This window comes from Tenrec ecaudatus, assembly GCF_050624435.1.
Source record: "Tenrec ecaudatus isolate mTenEca1 chromosome 15 unlocalized genomic scaffold, mTenEca1.hap1 SUPER_15_unloc_1, whole genome shotgun sequence".
Lineage (NCBI taxonomy): Eukaryota > Metazoa > Chordata > Mammalia > Afrosoricida > Tenrecidae > Tenrec > Tenrec ecaudatus.
Genome location: NW_027457653.1, coordinates 364275 through 388213, shown reverse-complemented (window position 1 = coordinate 388213; position 23939 = coordinate 364275).

The window sequence follows — 23939 nt, the reverse complement described above, 5'->3', positions numbered from 1 at the left end:
GCACTTTTACATACCCAGGCTTGGACACTGGGTGGCAGATGTCACGCACCGTTGATTGCACTGTGCTCGGGTAAACAACCCCAGAAAGAAAAGGAGCAACCCCAACCACGAGCTCGAGGTAGTAGTCCAGGAGAATTCTGGGAGGTGGACTTTATGGATATCAAACTTAGAAAGTATGGCTACCGATATTTGCTGGTGTTCGTAGACACCTGTTCTGGATGGGTGGAAGCCTTCCCAACAAAGAAGGAAACTGCTGCCACTGTGTGTAAATTATTAGTAACTAAAATTGTCCCTAGATTTGGCCTTCCCACCATCTTGGGGTCCAACAATGGCCCAACATTTATTGCTCAAATTACTAAAGTCTTAGCAATGCTTCTAAATATTAACTGGAAGCTCTTCAGGGCAAGTAGAAAAAATAAACAGAACCCTAAAGGAATTGTTCGTTAAGTTGCATTTAGGACCTGGCGAGAACTGGGTTGATCCTTACTTTACCTTTTGCCCTACTTCAAGTCCGATGCACTCCCTATGTGAAAAGCATGACCCCATTTGAATTTATGTTTGGCAGACCTTCCCCAAATCCTTCCAAGATTGAAAGAAGTAGAAATAATGGAAGTCACTAATCGTTCCCTCATCGAGTGCCTGCAGGCTGTGCAACAGGTGAGAGACAAATCATCTGCTCTGACACCGTCATTTTGGGCCTAACCAAGGGAAAGGGAACAGGCAGCCAACAACGTGCCACCAGGAAACTGGACATGGGTAAAGAAGCACCAACCTGACACCTTAGAACCTGGGTGGACTGGCCCATACCAAGTGATACTTACAACACCAACTGCTGTTAAAATAGTGGGGAGGGGGCCGTGGATTCATCAGTCATAAGTAAAAAAAAAAAAAAAAAAAAAAAAGCCCTCCCTGAGCATATCCTGAAAAGATGGACACCGAGAAAGACGGAAAATCCCTCAAAATTAAGGCTTTACAGAACTTAATTGTTTTTCTCTGAGTATTGCTGACAGCACCCACTGTTTCCCCCAAGCACAAACACATCTGTGGACTGCTATTCTAACCTCCAGCAGACTCAGGTTTACACAGGCACCTCAGGGCCCCTCATGGGGCACAGCCTACCTAGAAGCTGCTGGAGAGAAAGTCACTCAGTGGGCTACGGGATCCTGCCTTTGGGATGATGTTCCCACTCAGAGAAGACAGTCCACACAGAAGACCACATGGCCAGCCCAAGATGAGACACGACGTCCCTCAAAGACCCATAGCCCTAGAAGGGACAACACTGGAGACACAGTGCGGGAACGGATCCCGCCACACCGAGGCATAGCACTAAGGGGGTGCAGCAGAAGAGCAAGGAAGTGGAGCAACAAGGTCCCCAGGGAATGCCAAAGGAGGACTTTGGGGGCAGGACTTGGTGCCCGCACAGACTGGACTGGAAAACACTGCTAAGGGCCAACAAACAGTCCGTGAACTAACTACGAGCTTTCCTTTCTTGAGGAGTTGTGTTTTCTTTGATGGTCATTGGATTTTGGCTGTTTTCTTTCTTTTGGTGCTTGCTTTCGCTCTGTCTTGTGTTTGTGCATGTTATTACCTCTACTGTATGTCTAAAAAGAGATGCTGGATGCACAATCTGCAGGAGAGCAAAAAGGGGACCAACGCTTCGCGGGAGGGCCATGGGAAAGAGGGAGTTGGGGGGAAAGGGAGTGATGTCAAGAAACCCAGAGACAAGGGAACAACAAGTGGATGCAAATCCGTGGTGAGGGCGATGTAGGAATCCTGGTAGGGCGTGATCAAGGGTGAAGGAACCAAGAGGATTTACTGAAACCCAAATGAAGACTGAGCATGGCAGTGGGCACAAGAGGGAAATGAAAGGGAATAGCAGAGCGACCTAGGAAGCACGGGCCAGTTATACAGGTCTAAAGAAAGCCACGCACAGATGTAAATATATTTATCTGTGAGCATGGGGAAATACACCTATGTCCATATCTTTATAGGTGTCCTATTAAGGTAGCAGATGGCCTTTGGGCCTCCACTCAAGGACTCTCTCATTGCAAGAATACCTTGTTCTATGACATTGGCATTCTATGATGCTCACCTTCCTGACACGTTCCCTGATGTCTAAGCGGTTGCATAAGCAAATGTGGTCAAGAAAGCTGATGGTGCCCTGCTATCAAAAGATATGGCGTCTGAGGTCTTCAAGGCCTGAAGGGTAAGCAAGCGGCCATGTAGCTCAGAAACAACAGAGCCCACATGGAATAAGCATACCAGCCTGTGCGATCACGAGGTATCAAAGGGATCAGGCATCATCAGCACAAAAAAATCTCATTGCGAATGAGCAGGGAATGCTGGGTAGAGAGCCAAAGCCCATTTTCAGTACACTGGACATTCCCTTAAGTAAGGTCTTGGGGAAGAGACAAGCCTACACAGGGTACTAGACAGCAACGGTGAAACACAACTTTCCTCTAGCTCCTCAATGCTTCCTCTCCCCTCACTATCAAGATCCCAATTATAACTTACAAATCTGACTAGACCAGAGAATGTACACTGGGACAGATAGGAACTAGAAACCCAGGGAATTCAAGGTGGATGAGCCCTTTAGGACCAGTGTTATGAATGGGGATGCTGGAAGGGTGGAGGGAGGGTAGGCTGGCACCAGGGAACCGATGACAAGGATCTACATAAAACCTCAAAAGAAAAGGGGGTGAAGGGGGACATCAGACTGCAAGATATGACAAAATAATAATTAGTAAATGATGAGGGATTTATGAGGAGGGGTAGTGAGAATGGCGGCGGGGGGAATGAGGAGCTGAGGCCAGGGGCTTGGGTGGAGAGGAGATATTTTGAGAATAATGAGGGCAATGAATGTACAAATGTGCCTTATATCAGTGATGTTTGCACGTATTGTGGTTATTGTTGTATGAGCCCCTATAAAAGGAGAGGAAAAAAAAGACCCTGGCAGAGGGCTGATGCTAGGATGATCTCAGGCTGGATTAGACCAGCAAAAGCAGGTGCTGCAGTCGCCTCACCCTGTGTCTATTCCTATGTGAGGCATGAAGCTTAGCGTTCACAGCACCGGCAGCTGGACAGTGAGAGAGGCGGGGCTCTGAGGTCATTCCACAGGGGGAATGGCCCTCCGGTTCCTGCAGGGCCCACCCTCCTGTGTAGTCCTGCTGTCTGGGGCACCTCTTTCACGGAGCCCACACCAGGGGAGCTCTTCAACTCATGGGGGATTGGCAGGAAGCCTCTGCTCATGCACACACACCACCACCTAGCTGGAGGACCTCGGTGAACAAACCTTGAGGCAGACAACAAGCCCACTAACTGATCCTGTGAGAGATATAATCAGGATCCAGAATCCGGCAACTGGGAGCAAGGGGCAGCATACCTGGGTCCCAGCCCCTCCCACTGCCCTCTGCAAGGAGTGACATTCCAAAGCACAGTGTTTTCCAAAAGCACTGTCAGGACTTTGGAATGGGCAGCTCATTTGTGGACATGGATACTATGTGATCCAGACATACTACCTCCTCTGATCCTGTCAGCCAAGACTAAAAACCCTTCCAAGCTGAAAGCCATGCATCTGAACAGTATCCACCAGCCACTCACGTCCACTCCTGCTGCCTCCAAAGAGCTTTCCTGGGTTGGTCAGATCTCTCTGGGGACAGATATCCCTCGGTCCTTGGTTCTGCGTGAGAAAGAATTCACGCCAAAGCCTGGTTTGTGATCCAAGGGAGGTTTAGGAGCGTTAGGGAGGTGTGTTGGGCAACCCTGGTCGATCCTAGTGGCTGAATTGAATATACTTGGCCTAGGTGGGTCGATGCAGGTGCAGCGCCCACCCAGGTGGACCTGCCCTTCCTGGCCGGAAACCTGGACCTCTGAGCACGCACAGTGTGCCACTCCTTCCTGGGCCGCTAACTGGGCCATCTGAGCATGTGTAATGGACACCCCAGTCCCTATGCTAGCTACCTAACATTTGCATCCTGAAGAGATGTGGACCCAAATCTTTGGGGTACTGGGCGACGACATCTCTAGCTACTTCCTGCTGGCAAAAGGGGCGAGGTGGGGCTTTGGGTCCACACCCTTCCTGCTCTGCTGGGAGGGGTTGTCCATTCAGCGCTAGATTGGATAAGGTTGAAGTGGTCCAGGAGATGGTGGTCCTGGAGTTGGCACAATTGGATTAGGGGCTTTGGTAACTTGAGAACTTCTGGAAAAACCAACAAACGCACAAAAGGGTGAACAGTTTAACTGAGACAAGGCTAGGATTGTGAGGTGGGAGTGCCCTTGAAAGTAGGTGAGTATCACAGGAAGTAAGTAAAAAATCTTAGGATTATCAGGCGTGTGTGTTTGTTCATTCTAAGTACCGGCACAGGGGTAAAAGCATTCACAATTTCCCCTAGCGGGGTCCAGGGTTTGGGCACTACTGGGTGCAGTGGGATCACCGCTTCACTTATGATCCTAAGGCATTGGCCCCTCTGATAAGAACCATCCTTCTTTTTAACCCTATAACGCCTCACTTTTAAATTTTTGGGCAAAAAAAATTTCGTTTTGATTCATTACTTTCATAGTTATCAATATATATACATTTACATTCATTTCATTAAATGTTAGGGAAAGGTCATGCCTGGCGTAATAGGGTTAAATTGTAATATTGGGATGCTACAGGCGGATTCAACAGGGATCAAAAGTAGAGTAACTGCCTGTGTCATTTTCAATTTTCTCGGGTTCCATTTGAGTAAAAGGCTTGTAAGTTACCCGGGGACCAAATGCCCCTGGTGCCTCTACTAGGGGTAGAATGTTCAGGGAGGGTTCAGGGGTGGGACAATAGTGACCTGAAGTCCAGGATCCCTTAGGGCAGGGGTCCTCAAATTGTTTACACAGGGGGCCAGTTCATTGTCTCTCCGACCGTTGGAGGGCCAGACTATGGTTTTCAAAAAACCTATGGACAAATTCCTATGCACACTGCACGAGTCGGCTGCTAAGCAGGACAGGCAGTGGCAGCAAAAACACCCCGAGGGTGAGATAAATGGCATCGCGCCACATGTGCCCCATGGACCACAGTTTGAGGACGCCAGCCTTAGGGGTTCCTGGGTGCACTGGGGATGAAGGTCTCCTACTGCTCCTCGAGAGGAGAAATGCTCTAAGTTCTGGCATCTCCGCCCACTTTCCCGGCACTCTACCGAACTGTTCCCGGTGAATCACGGTTGGAAGGGAAAGCGTACCCTTCTCTGCCCACCATTCTCCTTTCTCAAAACGATACTGTGGCCAAATAGAGTTGCAAAGTGAATCTATCAGCTTTTGTTTGCCCAGCCTCTCTGTATCAACTCTATCCCAATTGGACACGATTCATGCAAGGAGGCAATTCCTGAGCATCAAGCTGCTAAGTCCCATCTAGAAAGCACAAAACAAGGAGGCGATTGACAGCTTGCTGCCTCCAGGTCAATAACCCCCACTTGAGAGCACACCCCTGGGTTGCCCTGAATCTCATGCCTCAGCCCGAGGGAAGGGGTCAAGGACTAGTCGCCGAGGGCGACCTTTAGGTCCAACCATTTTTCTGGACAACAGGCTAGGAGGACCACTGCTTGGGATGGCCCCAAGGCCCTCCAAGACGCCTGCTGGCGGGGCTGATGCTCAAATCTCTCAAGGAAAGGGACACGTGGCAGCTCAGGGAACCTTAAGGGAAATTGGAATTTCTGGCTGGAACATCATGGCAGAGGAGCTGTGTATTAAGTAAGAGCTGTCCCCAAAAGTGCCTGAAGCAGCATCGCTGAAAGCCTAAATAACAGTGACTCCGCCTAGGCTCCCGAACGCCATTGGCCTAAGCCTGGGCCACGGAAAAGCAGCCTGTAAGAAGGAACAAACCAAATCTGGAAGAACACTAGCCCTACAACGCCTCAAGTTTTAAATTTTGGAAATTTTTTTTTGGTTTTTATTATTTACTTTCATAGTTATCAATATATATGACATTCAAAATATATTTTAAAAGCATAAAATTTTCAGTGTTTTTGAAATGTGACCAAATTGTCACATTTATAATTTGGGTACCAGATACGTTTTCATTAAGAATTATGACAATTTTGTGCTTGGCGTTATAGGGCTAGAGCAGCTTGTTTGAAAAACCAGGAGAAAGGCAAAGGGAATGGAGGGGAAAAGGGAAACTTTGGGCTCCCGGGACCAGGCAGGGCTAACTCCCAGGCCTCTTCACCCAGCTCCCTAGGCAGCGCCCTTCCACATGTGGACTGGTGGGTGCCATCTTGGCCATGGTCACAGATCCTGTTACCTCTCGGCTACAATGGCGACTGTGTAGGATCTCTGGGAAAAGCTGAAACAGCTTTGACAAGAGTGAAGCCATTTGGGGCTGACAGAAGCCACCATGAAAAGAAAATAAAGTAGCTAGGAAGTGTAAATGAACTAGCTGATATTGGGGAGGTAGGCTGTGCAGACGTCGCCCAAGGGAATGTCATGAAGGAAATGGGTGTTCAGAAGGCTTGCGAGAACGACCAGAGCAGTTTTGGTTCAACTAAGAATGGCTAACCCTAATACCCCGCTTCTCACTCGCCTAGTCCTGAGGAAGTATCCATGTACCTACTATACAAAACAGTGACATTGGAAAAATCAGTGCCTTGAAAAGCCCAGGAGAGGCGGACGAGCCACCACTAGAGAGAACGGGCCTAGTCCTCGCCTAGAAAAATCGAAGCTACAGACAATAATGCTCGAAGCTGAATAAAGGTGTCCAGGCTCTGTTTCACTTGACCCCAAAGAGCCCATGCTCACTCTCCATGTAGGGAGCCAGCCAGTAAATTTCTAGGTGGACAAAGGGGTCACCTTCTTGGTTTCAGAAAAGACTACAGGTGCCTTGTCAAAAGGAAAGGCTTTCATTACAGGGGCCCCAGGGCAGACCCAAGCACACCCATGGACAACGGCCAGAATAACAGATTTAGCACAAGAGACAGTTACACGCTCACCCTGGTAATGCCTCAATGCCCCTTTCCCCTAATTGATCGTGACTTATTATGAAAAATGGCAGCCATAATTACTTTCTCATCTGCTACAACCACCTTAACCCTTGAACTTGAAAAGCCAAAAGTTTTGCTCACCGCTCCAATGTCAGAGTGATATGTGTTTTATCAAGGAGCAGAAGAGACCTCCTCAAAGGAACTTCTCGATAAATCACTAAAAGATATTCCTTTTGTTTGGGCAGAGAACAACCTGCCAGACCTTTCTGAACTTCAGGTGCCTGGGGTCGTACAACTTCTGAGCTCAGCTACACTGGTGTGTCAAGCTCACCCTACTCCCTGGATAGCAAAAGTGGGTATTTCTGTTCCCATTTGCAGACTAAAGAGGACAGACATTTGGGTCCTCTGCAAGTCCACATGGAATGCTCCCTTGCTGCCAATGCAGAAGCCGGGAACTGAGGACTTCCAACCGGTGCAGGATCTCAGAGAGGCAAATGAGAGGATAGAAACTGGCCACCCCACGTGCCAAACCCCGAGACCCTCCTGAGTACTATCCCTTCAAACTGAATTTCTTATACTGTTTTGGACTTAAAGGATGCTTTGTTCTCCATACCCGTGTCCCCTGCACATCAACCCAGTGAAGACTTACAGGGACACAAGGAGGAACACCCCCAAACCACCTTGCTCCAGTATGCAGATGACCTCCTCCTGGCCTCCAAAACCCTGGAGGAATGCCAACGGGCTACCAAGGACCTGATAATAGTCCTTGGCCCATTGGGGTACAGGGTATCTGCAAGAAAGGCTCAACTGTGTGTCCATAAAGCTGTATACCTAGGCTACCAACTGGAGGAGGGAAAACGGACCTTGTCCCCCAGCCGCACTGAGGCGATCCTCAAAATCCCAGTCCCTGAGACTAAGAGGCAGTTGCAAGAGTTTCTAGGAGCTGTGGGGTACTGTCCATTGTGGAATTTGGGATTTGCAAAAACAACGAAACCCCTATATGCAAGTACTGGGGAAAGGAAAAAGAACTTAAATGGACTGAAGTAGAACAACAAGCGTTTGAATCCTTTTAAGAGTCGCTCATATGGGCAACCTCTCTTGCCCTTCTAGACATAGTAAAGCCCTTCCAATTGTCTATGTGAGGCCAGAGGCACAGCATAAGAAGTGCTAACTGAGAACTTGCGGCCATGGAAGAGACCTGTGACCTATCTTTCAAAGAAACTGGACTCTGTAGCTGCAGGATGGCTGAGCTGCATGCGAGCTGAGGCTGCCACGGCCATCCTAGTCATAGAAGCTAGGAAGCTTACACTGGGACAGGATATTGCTGTGGTAGGGGGACCTATGGTTGAACCACTCCTAACCAGTCCCCCGGACCGGTGGATCTCGAATGCCAGGACTATACCACAAATCCCCAAGGTAGTGGCTGTGACCATGCCATCCCCAGTGTTACAGCCACAACCTACATACTCAGAAAATGATCTAAAGATAAGCCAAGAGCTGGCCTGCCAAAATGACTGGGAGCATCCAGGGTGGCTGGTCCATCCTGATGGAAGAAGATTCATGCCAGAAGCTCTGGGAGAGATCTGATTCAAGGACTACATGAAGGTATGCATTTGGGATCCTCTCTAAACTGTCTCGGTTGCTTCTCAGGCACTTTTACATACCCAGGCTTGGACACTGGGTGGCAGATGTCACGCACCGTTGATTGCACTGTGCTCGGGTAAACAACCCCAGAAAGAAAAGGAGCAACCCCAACCACGAGCTCGAGGTAGTAGTCCAGGAGAATTCTGGGAGGTGGACTTTATGGATATCAAACTTAGAAAGTATGGCTACCGATATTTGCTGGTGTTCGTAGACACCTGTTCTGGATGGGTGGAAGCCTTCCCAACAAAGAAGGAAACTGCTGCCACTGTGTGTAAATTATTAGTAACTAAAATTGTCCCTAGATTTGGCCTTCCCACCATCTTGGGGTCCAACAATGGCCCAACATTTATTGCTCAAATTACTAAAGTCTTAGCAATGCTTCTAAATATTAACTGGAAGCTCTTCAGGGCAAGTAGAAAAAATAAACAGAACCCTAAAGGAATTGTTCGTTAAGTTGCATTTAGGACCTGGCGAGAACTGGGTTGATCCTTACTTTACCTTTTGCCCTACTTCAAGTCCGATGCACTCCCTATGTGAAAAGCATGACCCCATTTGAATTTATGTTTGGCAGACCTTCCCCAAATCCTTCCAAGATTGAAAGAAGTAGAAATAATGGAAGTCACTAATCGTTCCCTCATCGAGTGCCTGCAGGCTGTGCAACAGGTGAGAGACAAATCATCTGCTCTGACACCGTCATTTTGGGCCTAACCAAGGGAAAGGGAACAGGCAGCCAACAACGTGCCACCAGGAAACTGGACATGGGTAAAGAAGCACCAACCTGACACCTTAGAACCTGGGTGGACTGGCCCATACCAAGTGATACTTACAACACCAACTGCTGTTAAAATAGTGGGGAGGGGGCCGTGGATTCATCAGTCATAAGTAAAAAAAAAAAAAAAAAAAGCCCTCCCTGAGCATATCCTGAAAAGATGGACACCGAGAAAGACGGAAAATCCCTCAAAATTAAGGCTTTACAGAACTTAATTGTTTTTCTCTGAGTATTGCTGACAGTACTCACTGTTTCCCCCAAGCACAAACACATCTGTGGACTGCTATTCTAACCTCCAGCAGACTCAGGTTTACACAGGCACCTCAGGGCCCCTCATGGGGCACAGCCTACCTAGAAGCTGCTGGAGAGAAAGTCACTCAGTGGGCTACGGGATCCTGCCTTTGGGATGATGTTCCCACTCAGAGAAGACAGTCCACACAGAAGACCACATGGCCAGCCCAAGATGAGACACGACGTCCCTCAAAGACCCATAGCCCTAGAAGGGACAACACTGGAGACACAGTGCGGGAACGGATCCCGCCACACCGAGGCATAGCACTAAGGGGGTGCAGCAGAAGAGCAAGGAAGTGGAGCAACAAGGTCCCCAGGGAATGCCAAAGGAGGACTTTGGGGGCAGGACTTGGTGCCCGCACAGACTGGACTGGAAAACACTGCTAAGGGCCAACAAACAGTCTGTGAACTAACTACGAGCTTTCCTTTCTTGAGGAGTTGTGTTTTCTTTGATGGTCATTGGATTTTGGCTGTTTTCTTTCTTTTGGTGCTTGCTTTCGCTCTGTCTTGTGTTTGTGCATGTTATTACCTCTACTGTATGTCTAAAAAGAGATGCTGGATGCACAATCTGCAGGAGAGCAAAAAGGGGACCAACGCTTCGCGGGAGGGCCATGGGAAAGAGGGAGTTGGGGGGAAAGGGAGTGATGTCAAGAAACCCAGAGACAAGGGAACAACAAGTGGATGCAAATCCGTGGTGAGGGCGATGTAGGAATCCTGGTAGGGCGTGATCAAGGGTGAAGGAACCAAGAGGATTTACTGAAACCCAAATGAAGACTGAGCATGGCAGTGGGCACAAGAGGGAAATGAAAGGGAATAGCAGAGCGACCTAGGAAGCACGGGCCAGTTATACAGGTCTAAAGAAAGCCACGCACAGATGTAAATATATTTATCTGTGAGCATGGGGAAATACACCTATGTCCATATCTTTATAGGTGTCCTATTAAGGTAGCAGATGGCCTTTGGGCCTCCACTCAAGGACTCTCTCATTGCAAGAATACCTTGTTCTATGACATTGGCATTCTATGATGCTCACCTTCCCGACACGTTCCCTGATGTCTAAGCGGTTGCATAAGCAAATGTGGTCAAGAAAGCTGATGGTGCCCTGCTATCAAAAGATATGGCGTCTGAGGTCTTCAAGGCCTGAAGGGTAAGCAAGCGGCCATGTAGCTCAGAAACAACAGAGCCCACATGGAATAAGCATACCAGCCTGTGCGATCACGAGGTATCAAAGGGATCAGGCATCATCAGCACAAAAAAATCTCATTGCGAATGAGCAGGGAATGCTGGGTAGAGAGCCAAAGCCCATTTTCAGTACACTGGACATTCCCTTAAGTAAGGTCTTGGGGAAGAGACAAGCCTACACAGGGTACTAGACAGCAACGGTGAAACACAACTTTCCTCTAGCTCCTCAATGCTTCCTCTCCCCTCACTATCAAGATCCCAATTATAACTTACAAATCTGACTAGACCAGAGAATGTACACTGGGACAGATAGGAACTAGAAACCCAGGGAATTCAAGGTGGATGAGCCCTTTAGGACCAGTGTTATGAATGGGGATGCTGGAAGGGTGGAGGGAGGGTAGGCTGGCACCAGGGAACCGATGACAAGGATCTACATAAAACCTCAAAAGAAAAGGGGGTGAAGGGGGACATCAGACTGCAAGATATGACAAAATAATAATTAGTAAATGATGAGGGATTTATGAGGAGGGGTAGTGAGAATGGCGGCGGGGGGAATGAGGAGCTGAGGCCAGGGGCTTGGGTGGAGAGGAGATATTTTGAGAATAATGAGGGCAATGAATGTACAAATGTGCCTTATATCAGTGATGTTTGCACGTATTGTGGTTATTGTTGTATGAGCCCCTATAAAAGGAGAGGAAAAAAAAGACCCTGGCAGAGGGCTGATGCTAGGATGATCTCAGGCTGGATTAGACCAGCAAAAGCAGGTGCTGCAGTCGCCTCACCCTGTGTCTATTCCTATGTGAGGCATGAAGCTTAGCGTTCACAGCACCGGCAGCTGGACAGTGAGAGAGGCGGGGCTCTGAGGTCATTCCACAGGGGGAATGGCCCTCCGGTTCCTGCAGGGCCCACCCTCCTGTGTAGTCCTGCTGTCTGGGGCACCTCTTTCACGGAGCCCACACCAGGGGAGCTCTTCAACTCATGGGGGATTGGCAGGAAGCCTCTGCTCATGCACACACACCACCACCTAGCTGGAGGACCTCGGTGAACAAACCTTGAGGCAGACAACAAGCCCACTAACTGATCCTGTGAGAGATATAATCAGGATCCAGAATCCGGCAACTGGGAGCAAGGGGCAGCATACCTGGGTCCCAGCCCCTCCCACTGCCCTCTGCAAGGAGTGACATTCCAAAGCACAGTGTTTTCCAAAAGCACTGTCAGGACTTTGGAATGGGCAGCTCATTTGTGGACATGGATTCTATGTGATCCAGACATACTACCTCCTCTGATCCTGTCAGCCAAGACTAAAAACCCTTCCAAGCTGAAAGCCATGCATCTGAACAGTATCCACCAGCCACTCACGTCCACTCCTGCTGCCTCCAAAGAGCTTTCCTGGGTTGGTCAGATCTCTCTGGGGACAGATATCCCTCGGTCCTTGGTTCTGCGTGAGAAAGAATTCACGCCAAAGCCTGGTTTGTGATCCAAGGGAGGTTTAGGAGCGTTAGGGAGGTGTGTTGGGCAACCCTGGTCGATCCTAGTGGCTGAATTGAATATACTTGGCCTAGGTGGGTCGATGCAGGTGCAGCGCCCACCCAGGTGGACCTGCCCTTCCTGGCCGGAAACCTGGACCTCTGAGCACGCACAGTGTGCCACTCCTTCCTGGGCCGCTAACTGGGCCATCTGAGCATGTGTAATGGACACCCCAGTCCCTATGCTAGCTACCTAACATTTGCATCCTGAAGAGATGTGGACCCAAATCTTTGGGGTACTGGGCGACGACATCTCTAGCTACTTCCTGCTGGCAAAAGGGGCGAGGTGGGGCTTTGGGTCCACACCCTTCCTGCTCTGCTGGGAGGGGTTGTCCATTCAGCGCTAGATTGGATAAGGTTGAAGTGGTCCAGGAGATGGTGGTCCTGGAGTTGGCACAATTGGATTAGGGGCTTTGGTAACTTGAGAACTTCTGGAAAAACCAACAAACGCACAAAAGGGTGAACAGTTTAACTGAGACAAGGCTAGGATTGTGAGGTGGGAGTGCCCTTGAAAGTAGGTGAGTATCACAGGAAGTAAGTAAAAAATCTTAGGATTATCAGGCGTGTGTGTTTGTTCATTCTAAGTACCGGCACAGGGGTAAAAGCATTCACAATTTCCCCTAGCGGGGTCCAGGGTTTGGGCACTACTGGGTGCAGTGGGATCACCGCTTCACTTATGATCCTAAGGCATTGGCCCCTCTGATAAGAACCATCCTTCTTTTTAACCCTATAACGCCTCACTTTTAAATTTTTGGGCAAAAAAAATTTCGTTTTGATTCATTACTTTCATAGTTATCAATATATATACATTTACATTCATTTCATTAAATGTTAGGGAAAGGTCATGCCTGGCGTAATAGGGTTAAATTGTAATATTGGGATGCTACAGGCGGATTCAACAGGGATCAAAAGTAGAGTAACTGCCTGTGTCATTTTCAATTTTCTCGGGTTCCATTTGAGTAAAAGGCTTGTAAGTTACCCGGGGACCAAATGCCCCTGGTGCCTCTACTAGGGGTAGAATGTTCAGGGAGGGTTCAGGGGTGGGACAATAGTGACCTGAAGTCCAGGATCCCTTAGGGCAGGGGTCCTCAAATTGTTTACACAGGGGGCCAGTTCATTGTCTCTCCGACCGTTGGAGGGCCAGACTATGGTTTTCAAAAAACCTATGGACAAATTCCTATGCACACTGCACGAGTCGGCTGCTAAGCAGGACAGGCAGTGGCAGCAAAAACACCCCGAGGGTGAGATAAATGGCATCGCGCCACATGTGCCCCATGGACCACAGTTTGAGGACGCCAGCCTTAGGGGTTCCTGGGTGCACTGGGGATGAAGGTCTCCTACTGCTCCTCGAGAGGAGAAATGCTCTAAGTTCTGGCATCTCCGCCCACTTTCCCGGCACTCTACCGAACTGTTCCCGGTGAATCACGGTTGGAAGGGAAAGCGTACCCTTCTCTGCCCACCATTCTCCTTTCTCAAAACGATACTGTGGCCAAATAGAGTTGCAAAGTGAATCTATCAGCTTTTGTTTGCCCAGCCTCTCTGTATCAACTCTATCCCAATTGGACACGATTCATGCAAGGAGGCAATTCCTGAGCATCAAGCTGCTAAGTCCCATCTAGAAAGCACAAAACAAGGAGGCGATTGACAGCTTGCTGCCTCCAGGTCAATAACCCCCACTTGAGAGCACACCCCTGGGTTGCCCTGAATCTCATGCCTCAGCCCGAGGGAAGGGGTCAAGGACTAGTCGCCGAGGGCGACCTTTAGGTCCAACCATTTTTCTGGACAACAGGCTAGGAGGACCACTGCTTGGGGTGGCCCCAAGGCCCTCCAAGACGCCTGCTGGCGGGGCTGATGCTCAAATCTCTCAAGGGAAGGGACACGTGGCAGCTCAGGGAACCTTAAGGGAAATTGGAATTTCTGGCTGGAACATCATGGCAGAGGAGCTGTGTATTAAGTAAGAGCTGTCCCCAAAAGTGCCTGAAGCAGCATCGCTGAAAGCCTAAATAACAGTGACTCCGCCTAGGCTCCCGAACGCCATTGGCCTAAGCCTGGGCCACGGAAAAGCAGCCTGTAAGAAGGAACAAACCAAATCTGGAAGAACACTAGCCCTACAACGCCTCAAGTTTTAAATTTTGGAAATTTTTTTTTGGTTTTTATTATTTACTTTCATAGTTATCAATATATATGACATTCAAAATATATTTTAAAAGCATAAAATTTTCAGTGTTTTTGAAATGTGACCAAATTGTCACATTTATAATTTGGGTACCAGATACGTTTTCATTAAGAATTATGACAATTTTGTGCTTGGCGTTATAGGGCTAGAGCAGCTTGTTTGAAAAACCAGGAGAAAGGCAAAGGGAATGGAGGGGAAAAGGGAAACTTTGGGCTCCCGGGACCAGGCAGGGCTAACTCCCAGGCCTCTTCACCCAGCTCCCTAGGCAGCGCCCTTCCACATGTGGACTGGTGGGTGCCATCTTGGCCATGGTCACAGATCCTGTTACCTCTCGGCTACAATGGCGACTGTGTAGGATCTCTGGGAAAAGCTGAAACAGCTTTGACAAGAGTGAAGCCATTTGGGGCTGACAGAAGCCACCATGAAAAGAAAATAAAGTAGCTAGGAAGTGTAAATGAACTAGCTGATATTGGGGAGGTAGGCTGTGCAGACGTCGCCCAAGGGAATGTCATGAAGGAAATGGGTGTTCAGAAGGCTTGCGAGAACGACCAGAGCAGTTTTGGTTCAACTAAGAATGGCTAACCCTAATACCCCGCTTCTCACTCGCCTAGTCCTGAGGAAGTATCCATGTACCTACTATACAAAACAGTGACATTGGAAAAATCAGTGCCTTGAAAAGCCCAGGAGAGGCGGACGAGCCACCACTAGAGAGAACGGGCCTAGTCCTCGCCTAGAAAAATCGAAGCTACAGACAATAATGCTCGAAGCTGAATAAAGGTGTCCAGGCTCTGTTTCACTTGACCCCAAAGAGCCCATGCTCACTCTCCATGTAGGGAGCCAGCCAGTAAATTTCTAGGTGGACAAAGGGGTCACCTTCTTGGTTTCAGAAAAGACTACAGGTGCCTTGTCAAAAGGAAAGGCTTTCATTACAGGGGCCCCAGGGCAGACCCAAGCACACCCATGGACAACGGCCAGAATAACAGATTTAGCACAAGAGACAGTTACACGCTCACCCTGGTAATGCCTCAATGCCCCTTTCCCCTAATTGATCGTGACTTATTATGAAAAATGGCAGCCATAATTACTTTCTCATCTGCTACAACCACCTTAACCCTTGAACTTGAAAAGCCAAAAGTTTTGCTCACCGCTCCAATGTCAGAGTGATATGTGTTTTATCAAGGAGCAGAAGAGACCTCCTCAAAGGAACTTCTCGATAAATCACTAAAAGATATTCCTTTTGTTTGGGCAGAGAACAACCTGCCAGACCTTTCTGAACTTCAGGTGCCTGGGGTCGTACAACTTCTGAGCTCAGCTACACTGGTGTGTCAAGCTCACCCTACTCCCTGGATAGCAAAAGTGGGTATTTCTGTTCCCATTTGCAGACTAAAGAGGACAGACATTTGGGTCCTCTGCAAGTCCACATGGAATGCTCCCTTGCTGCCAATGCAGAAGCCGGGAACTGAGGACTTCCAACCGGTGCAGGATCTCAGAGAGGCAAATGAGAGGATAGAAACTGGCCACCCCACGTGCCAAACCCCGAGACCCTCCTGAGTACTATCCCTTCAAACTGAATTTCTTATACTGTTTTGGACTTAAAGGATGCTTTGTTCTCCATACCCGTGTCCCCTGCACATCAACCCAGTGAAGACTTACAGGGACACAAGGAGGAACACCCCCAAACCACCTTGCTCCAGTATGCAGATGACCTCCTCCTGGCCTCCAAAACCCTGGAGGAATGCCAACGGGCTACCAAGGACCTGATAATAGTCCTTGGCCCATTGGGGTACAGGGTATCTGCAAGAAAGGCTCAACTGTGTGTCCATAAAGCTGTATACCTAGGCTACCAACTGGAGGAGGGAAAACGGACCTTGTCCCCCAGCCGCACTGAGGCGATCCTCAAAATCCCAGTCCCTGAGACTAAGAGGCAGTTGCAAGAGTTTCTAGGAGCTGTGGGGTACTGTCCATTGTGGAATTTGGGATTTGCAAAAACAACGAAACCCCTATATGCAAGTACTGGGGAAAGGAAAAAGAACTTAAATGGACTGAAGTAGAACAACAAGCGTTTGAATCCTTTTAAGAGTCGCTCATATGGGCAACCTCTCTTGCCCTTCTAGACATAGTAAAGCCCTTCCAATTGTCTATGTGAGGCCAGAGGCACAGCATAAGAAGTGCTAACTGAGAACTTGCGGCCATGGAAGAGACCTGTGACCTATCTTTCAAAGAAACTGGACTCTGTAGCTGCAGGATGGCTGAGCTGCATGCGAGCTGAGGCTGCCACGGCCATCCTAGTCATAGAAGCTAGGAAGCTTACACTGGGACAGGATATTGCTGTGGTAGGGGGACCTATGGTTGAACCACTCCTAACCAGTCCCCCGGACCGGTGGATCTCGAATGCCAGGACTATACCACAAATCCCCAAGGTAGTGGCTGTGACCATGCCATCCCCAGTGTTACAGCCACAACCTACATACTCAGAAAATGATCTAAAGATAAGCCAAGAGCTGGCCTGCCAAAATGACTGGGAGCATCCAGGGTGGCTGGTCCATCCTGATGGAAGAAGATTCATGCCAGAAGCTCTGGGAGAGATCTGATTCAAGGACTACATGAAGGTATGCATTTGGGATCCTCTCTAAACTGTCTCGGTTGCTTCTCAGGCACTTTTACATACCCAGGCTTGGACACTGGGTGGCAGATGTCACGCACCGTTGATTGCACTGTGCTCGGGTAAACAACCCCAGAAAGAAAAGGAGCAACCCCAACCACGAGCTCGAGGTAGTAGTCCAGGAGAATTCTGGGAGGTGGACTTTATGGATATCAAACTTAGAAAGTATGGCTACCGATATTTGCTGGTGTTCGTAGACACCTGTTCTGGATGGGTGGAAGCCTTCCCAACAAAGAAGGAAACTGCTGCCACTGTGTGTAAATTATTAGTAACTAAAATTGTCCCTAGATTTGGCCTTCCCACCATCTTGGGGTCCAACAATGACCCAACATTTATTGCTCAAATTACTAAAGTCTTAGCAATGCTTCTAAATATTAACTGGAAGCTCTTCAGGGCAAGTAGAAAAAATAAACAGAACCCTAAAGGAATTGTTCGTTAAGTTGCATTTAGGACCTGGCGAGAACTGGGTTGATCCTTACTTTACCTTTTGCCCTACTTCAAGTCCGATGCACTCCCTATGTGAAAAGCATGACCCCATTTGAATTTATGTTTGGCAGACCTTCCCCAAATCCTTCCAAGATTGAAAGAAGTAGAAATAATGGAAGTCACTAATCGTTCCCTCATCGAGTGCCTGCAGGCTGTGCAACAGGTGAGAGACAAATCATCTGCTCTGACACCGTCATTTTGGGCCTAACCAAGGGAAAGGGAACAGGCAGCCAACAACGTGCCACCAGGAAACTGGACATGGGTAAAGAAGCACCAACCTGACACCTTAGAACCTGGGTGGACTGGCCCATACCAAGTGATACTTACAACACCAACTGCTGTTAAAATAGTGGGGAGGGGGCCGTGGATTCATCAGTCATAAGTAAAAAAAAAAAAAAAAAAAAAAAAAAAAGCCCTCCCTGAGCATATCCTGAAAAGATGGACACCGAGAAAGACGGAAAATCCCTCAAAATTAAGGCTTTACAGAACTTAATTGTTTTTCTCTGAGTATTGCTGACAGCACCCACTGTTTCCCCCAAGCACAAACACATCTGTGGACTGCTATTCTAACCTCCAGCAGACTCAGGTTTACACAGGCACCTCAGGGCCCCTCATGGGGCACAGCCTACCTAGAAGCTGCTGGAGAGAAAGTCACTCAGTGGGCTACGGGATCCTGCCTTTGGGATGATGTTCCCACTCAGAGAAGACAGTCCACACAGAAGACCACATGGCCAGCCCAAGATGAGACACGACGTCCCTCAAAGACCCATAGCCCTAGAAGGGACAACACTGGAGACACAGTGCGGGAACGGATCCCGCCACACCGAGGCATAGCACTAAGGGGGTGCAGCAGAAGAGCAAGGAAGTGGAGCAACAAGGTCCCCAGGGAATGCCAAAGGAGGACTTTGGGGGCAGGACTTGGTGCCCGCACAGACTGGACTGGAAAACACTGCTAAGGGCCAACAAACAGTCCGTGAACTAACTACGAGCTTTCCTTTCTTGAGGAGTTGTGTTTTCTTTGATGGTCATTGGATTTTGGCTGTTTTCTTTCTTTTGGTGCTTGCTTTCGCTCTGTCTTGTGTTTGTGCATGTTATTACCTCTACTGTATGTCTAAAAAGAGATGCTGGATGCACAATCTGCAGGAGAGCAAAAAGGGGACCAACGCTTCGCGGGAGGGCCATGGGAAAGAGGGAGTTGGGGGGAAAGGGAGTGATGTCAAGAAACCCAGAGACAAGGGAACAACAAGTGGATGCAAATCCGTGGTGAGGGCGATGTAGGAATCCTGGTAGGGCGTGATCAAGGGTGAAGGAACCAAGAGGATTTACTGAAACCCAAATGAAGACTGAGCATGGCAGTGGGCACAAGAGGGAAATGAAAGGGAATAGCAGAGCGACCTAGGAAGCACGGGCCAGTTATACAGGTCTAAAGAAAGCCACGCACAGATGTAAATATATTTATCTGTGAGCATGGGGAAATACACCTATGTCCATATCTTTATAGGTGTCCTATTAAGGTAGCAGATGGCCTTTGGGCCTCCACTCAAGGACTCTCTCATTGCAAGAATACCTTGTTCTATGACATTGGCATTCTATGATGCTCACCTTCCCGACACGTTCCCTGATGTCTAAGCGGTTGCATAAGCAAATGTGGTCAAGAAAGCTGATGGTGCCCTGCTATCAAAAGATATGGCGTCTGAGGTCTTCAAGGCCTGAAGGGTAAGCAAGCGGCCATGTAGCTCAGAAACAACAGAGCCCACATGGAATAAGCATACCAGCCTGTGCGATCACGAGGTATCAAAGGGATCAGGCATCATCAGCACAAAAAAATCTCATTGCGAATGAGCAGGGAATGCTGGGTAGAGAGCCAAAGCCCATTTTCAGTACACTGGACATTCCCTTAAGTAAGGTCTTGGGGAAGAGACAAGCCTACACAGGGTACTAGACAGCAACGGTGAAACACAACTTTCCTCTAGCTCCTCAATGCTTCCTCTCCCCTCACTATCAAGATCCCAATTATAACTTACAAATCTGACTAGACCAGAGAATGTACACTGGGACAGATAGGAACTAGAAACCCAGGGAATTCAAGGTGGATGAGCCCTTTAGGACCAGTGTTATGAATGGGGATGCTGGAAGGGTGGAGGGAGGGTAGGCTGGCACCAGGGAACCGATGACAAGGATCTACATAAAACCTCAAAAGAAAAGGGGGTGAAGGGGGACATCAGACTGCAAGATATGACAAAATAATAATTAGTAAATGATGAGGGATTTATGAGGAGGGGTAGTGAGAATGGCGGCGGGGGGAATGAGGAGCTGAGGCCAGGGGCTTGGGTGGAGAGGAGATATTTTGAGAATAATGAGGGCAATGAATGTACAAATGTGCCTTATATCAGTGATGTTTGCACGTATTGTGGTTATTGTTGTATGAGCCCCTATAAAAGGAGAGGAAAAAAAAGACCCTGGCAGAGGGCTGATGCTAGGATGATCTCAGGCTGGATTAGACCAGCAAAAGCAGGTGCTGCAGTCGCCTCACCCTGTGTCTATTCCTATGTGAGGCATGAAGCTTAGCGTTCACAGCACCGGCAGCTGGACAGTGAGAGAGGCGGGGCTCTGAGGTCATTCCACAGGGGGAATGGCCCTCCGGTTCCTGCAGGGCCCACCCTCCTGTGTAGTCCTGCTGTCTGGGGCACCTCTTTCACGGAGCCCACACCAGGGGAGCTCTTCAACTCATGGGGGATTGGCAGGAAGCCTCTGCTCATGCACACACACCACCACCTAGCTGGAGGACCTCGGTGAACAAACCTTGAGGCAGACAACAAGCCCACTAACTGATCCTGTGAGAGATATAATCAGGATCCAGAATCCGGCAACTGGGAGCAAGGGGCAGCATACCTGGGTCCCAGCCCCTCCCACTGCCCTCTGCAAGGAGTGACATTCCAAAGCACAGTGTTTTCCAAAAGCACTGTCAGGACTTTGGAATGGGCAGCTCATTTGTGGACATGGATACTATGTGATCCAGACATACTACCTCCTCTGATCCTGTCAGCCAAGACTAAAAACCCTTCCAAGCTGAAAGCCATGCATCTGAACAGTATCCACCAGCCACTCACGTCCACTCCTGCTGCCTCCAAAGAGCTTTCCTGGGTTGGTCAGATCTCTCTGGGGACAGATATCCCTCGGTCCTTGGTTCTGCGTGAGAAAGAATTCACGCCAAAGCCTGGTTTGTGATCCAAGGGAGGTTTAGGAGCGTTAGGGAGGTGTGTTGGGCAACCCTGGTCGATCCTAGTGGCTGAATTGAATATACTTGGCCTAGGTGGGTCGATGCAGGTGCAGCGCCCACCCAGGTGGACCTGCCCTTCCTGGCCGGAAACCTGGACCTCTGAGCACGCACAGTGTGCCACTCCTTCCTGGGCCGCTAACTGGGCCATCTGAGCATGTGTAATGGACACCCCAGTCCCTATGCTAGCTACCTAACATTTGCATCCTGAAGAGATGTGGACCCAAATCTTTGGGGTACTGGGCGACGACATCTCTAGCTACTTCCTGCTGGCAAAAGGGGCGAGGTGGGGCTTTGGGTCCACACCCTTCCTGCTCTGCTGGGAGGGGTTGTCCATTCAGCGCTAGATTGGATAAGGTTGAAGTGGTCCAGGAGATGGTGGTCCTGGAGTTGGCACAATTGGATTAGGGGCTTTGGTAACTTGAGAACTTCTGGAAAAACCAACAAACGCACAAAAGGGTGAACAGTTTAACTGAGACAAGGCTAGGATTGTGAGGTGGGAGTGCCCTTGAAAGTAGGTGAGTATCACAGGAAGTAAGTAAAAAATCTTAGGATTATCAGGCGTGTGTGTTTGTTCATTCTAAGTACCGGCACAGGGGTAAAAGCATTCACAATTTCCCCTAGCGGGGTCCAGGGTTTGGGCACTACTGGGTGCAGTGGGATCACCGCTTCACTTATGATCCTAAGGCATTGGCCCCTCTGATAAGAACCATCCTTCTTTTTAACCCTATAACGCCTCACTTTTAAATTTTTGGGCAAAAAAAAATTCGTTTTGATTCATTACTTTCATAGTTATCAATATATATACATTTACATTCATTTCATTAAATGTTAGGGAAAGGTCATGCCTGGCGTAATAGGGTTAAATTGTAATATTGGGATGCTACAGGCGGATTCAACAGGGATCAAAAGTAGAGTAACTGCCTGTGTCATTTTCAATTTTCTCGGGTTCCATTTGAGTAAAAGGCTTGTAAGTTACCCGGGGACCAAATGCCCCTGGTGCCTCTACTAGGGGTAGAATGTTCAGGGAGGGTTCAGGGGTGGGACAATAGTGACCTGAAGTCCAGGATCCCTTAGGGCAGGGGTCCTCAAATTGTTTACACAGGGGGCCAGTTCATTGTCTCTCCGACCGTTGGAGGGCCAGACTATGGTTTTCAAAAAACCTATGGACAAATTCCTATGCACACTGCACGAGTCGGCTGCTAAGCAGGACAGGCAGTGGCAGCAAAAACACCCCGAGGGTGAGATAAATGGCATCGCGCCACATGTGCCCCATGGACCACAGTTTGAGGACGCCAGCCTTAGGGGTTCCTGGGTGCACTGGGGATGAAGGTCTCCTACTGCTCCTCGAGAGGAGAAATGCTCTAAGTTCTGGCATCTCCGCCCACTTTCCCGGCACTCTACCGAACTGTTCCCGGTGAATCACGGTTGGAAGGGAAAGCGTACCCTTCTCTGCCCACCATTCTCCTTTCTCAAAACGATACTGTGGCCAAATAGAGTTGCAAAGTGAATCTATCAGCTTTTGTTTGCCCAGCCTCTCTGTATCAACTCTATCCCAATTGGACACGATTCATGCAAGGAGGCAATTCCTGAGCATCAAGCTGCTAAGTCCCATCTAGAAAGCACAAAACAAGGAGGCGATTGACAGCTTGCTGCCTCCAGGTCAATAACCCCCACTTGAGAGCACACCCCTGGGTTGCCCTGAATCTCATGCCTCAGCCCGAGGGAAGGGGTCAAGGACTAGTCGCCGAGGGCGACCTTTAGGTCCAACCATTTTTCTGGACAACAGGCTAGGAGGACCACTGCTTGGGGTGGCCCCAAGGCCCTCCAAGACGCCTGCTGGCGGGGCTGATGCTCAAATCTCTCAAGGGAAGGGACACGTGGCAGCTCAGGGAACCTTAAGGGAAATTGGAATTTCTGGCTGGAACATCATGGCAGAGGAGCTGTGTATTAAGTAAGAGCTGTCCCCAAAAGTGCCTGAAGCAGCATCGCTGAAAGCCTAAATAACAGTGACTCCGCCTAGGCTCCCGAACGCCATTGGCCTAAGCCTGGGCCACGGAAAAGCAGCCTGTAAGAAGGAACAAACCAAATCTGGAAGAACACTAGCCCTACAACGCCTCAAGTTTTAAATTTTGGAAATTTTTTTTTGGTTTTTATTATTTACTTTCATAGTTATCAATATATATGACATTCAAAATATATTTTAAAAGCATAAAATTTTCAGTGTTTTTGAAATGTGACCAAATTGTCACATTTATAATTTGGGTACCAGATACGTTTTCATTAAGAATTATGACAATTTTGTGCTTGGCGTTATAGGGCTAGAGCAGCTTGTTTGAAAAACCAGGAGAAAGGCAAAGGGAATGGAGGGGAAAAGGGAAACTTTGGGCTCCCGGGACCAGGCAGGGCTAACTCCCAGGCCTCTTCACCCAGCTCCCTAGGCAGCGCCCTTCCACATGTGGACTGGTGGGTGCCATCTTGGCCATGGTCACAGATCCTGTTACCTCTCGGCTACAATGGCGACTGTGTAGGATCTCTGGGAAAAGCTGAAACAGCTTTGACAAGAGTGAAGCCATTTGGGGCTGACAGAAGCCACCATGAAAAGAAAATAAAGTAGCTAGGAAGTGTAAATGAACTAGCTGATATTGGGGAGGTAGGCTGTGCAGACGTCGCCCAAGGGAATGTCATGAAGGAAATGGGTGTTCAGAAGGCTTGCGAGAACGACCAGAGCAGTTTTGGTTCAACTAAGAATGGCTAACCCTAATACCCCGCTTCTCACTCGCCTAGTCCTGAGGAAGTATCCATGTACCTACTATACAAAACAGTGACATTGGAAAAATCAGTGCCTTGAAAAGCCCAGGAGAGGCGGACGAGCCACCACTAGAGAGAACGGGCCTAGTCCTCGCCTAGAAAAATCGAAGCTACAGACAATAATGCTCGAAGCTGAATAAAGGTGTCCAGGCTCTGTTTCACTTGACC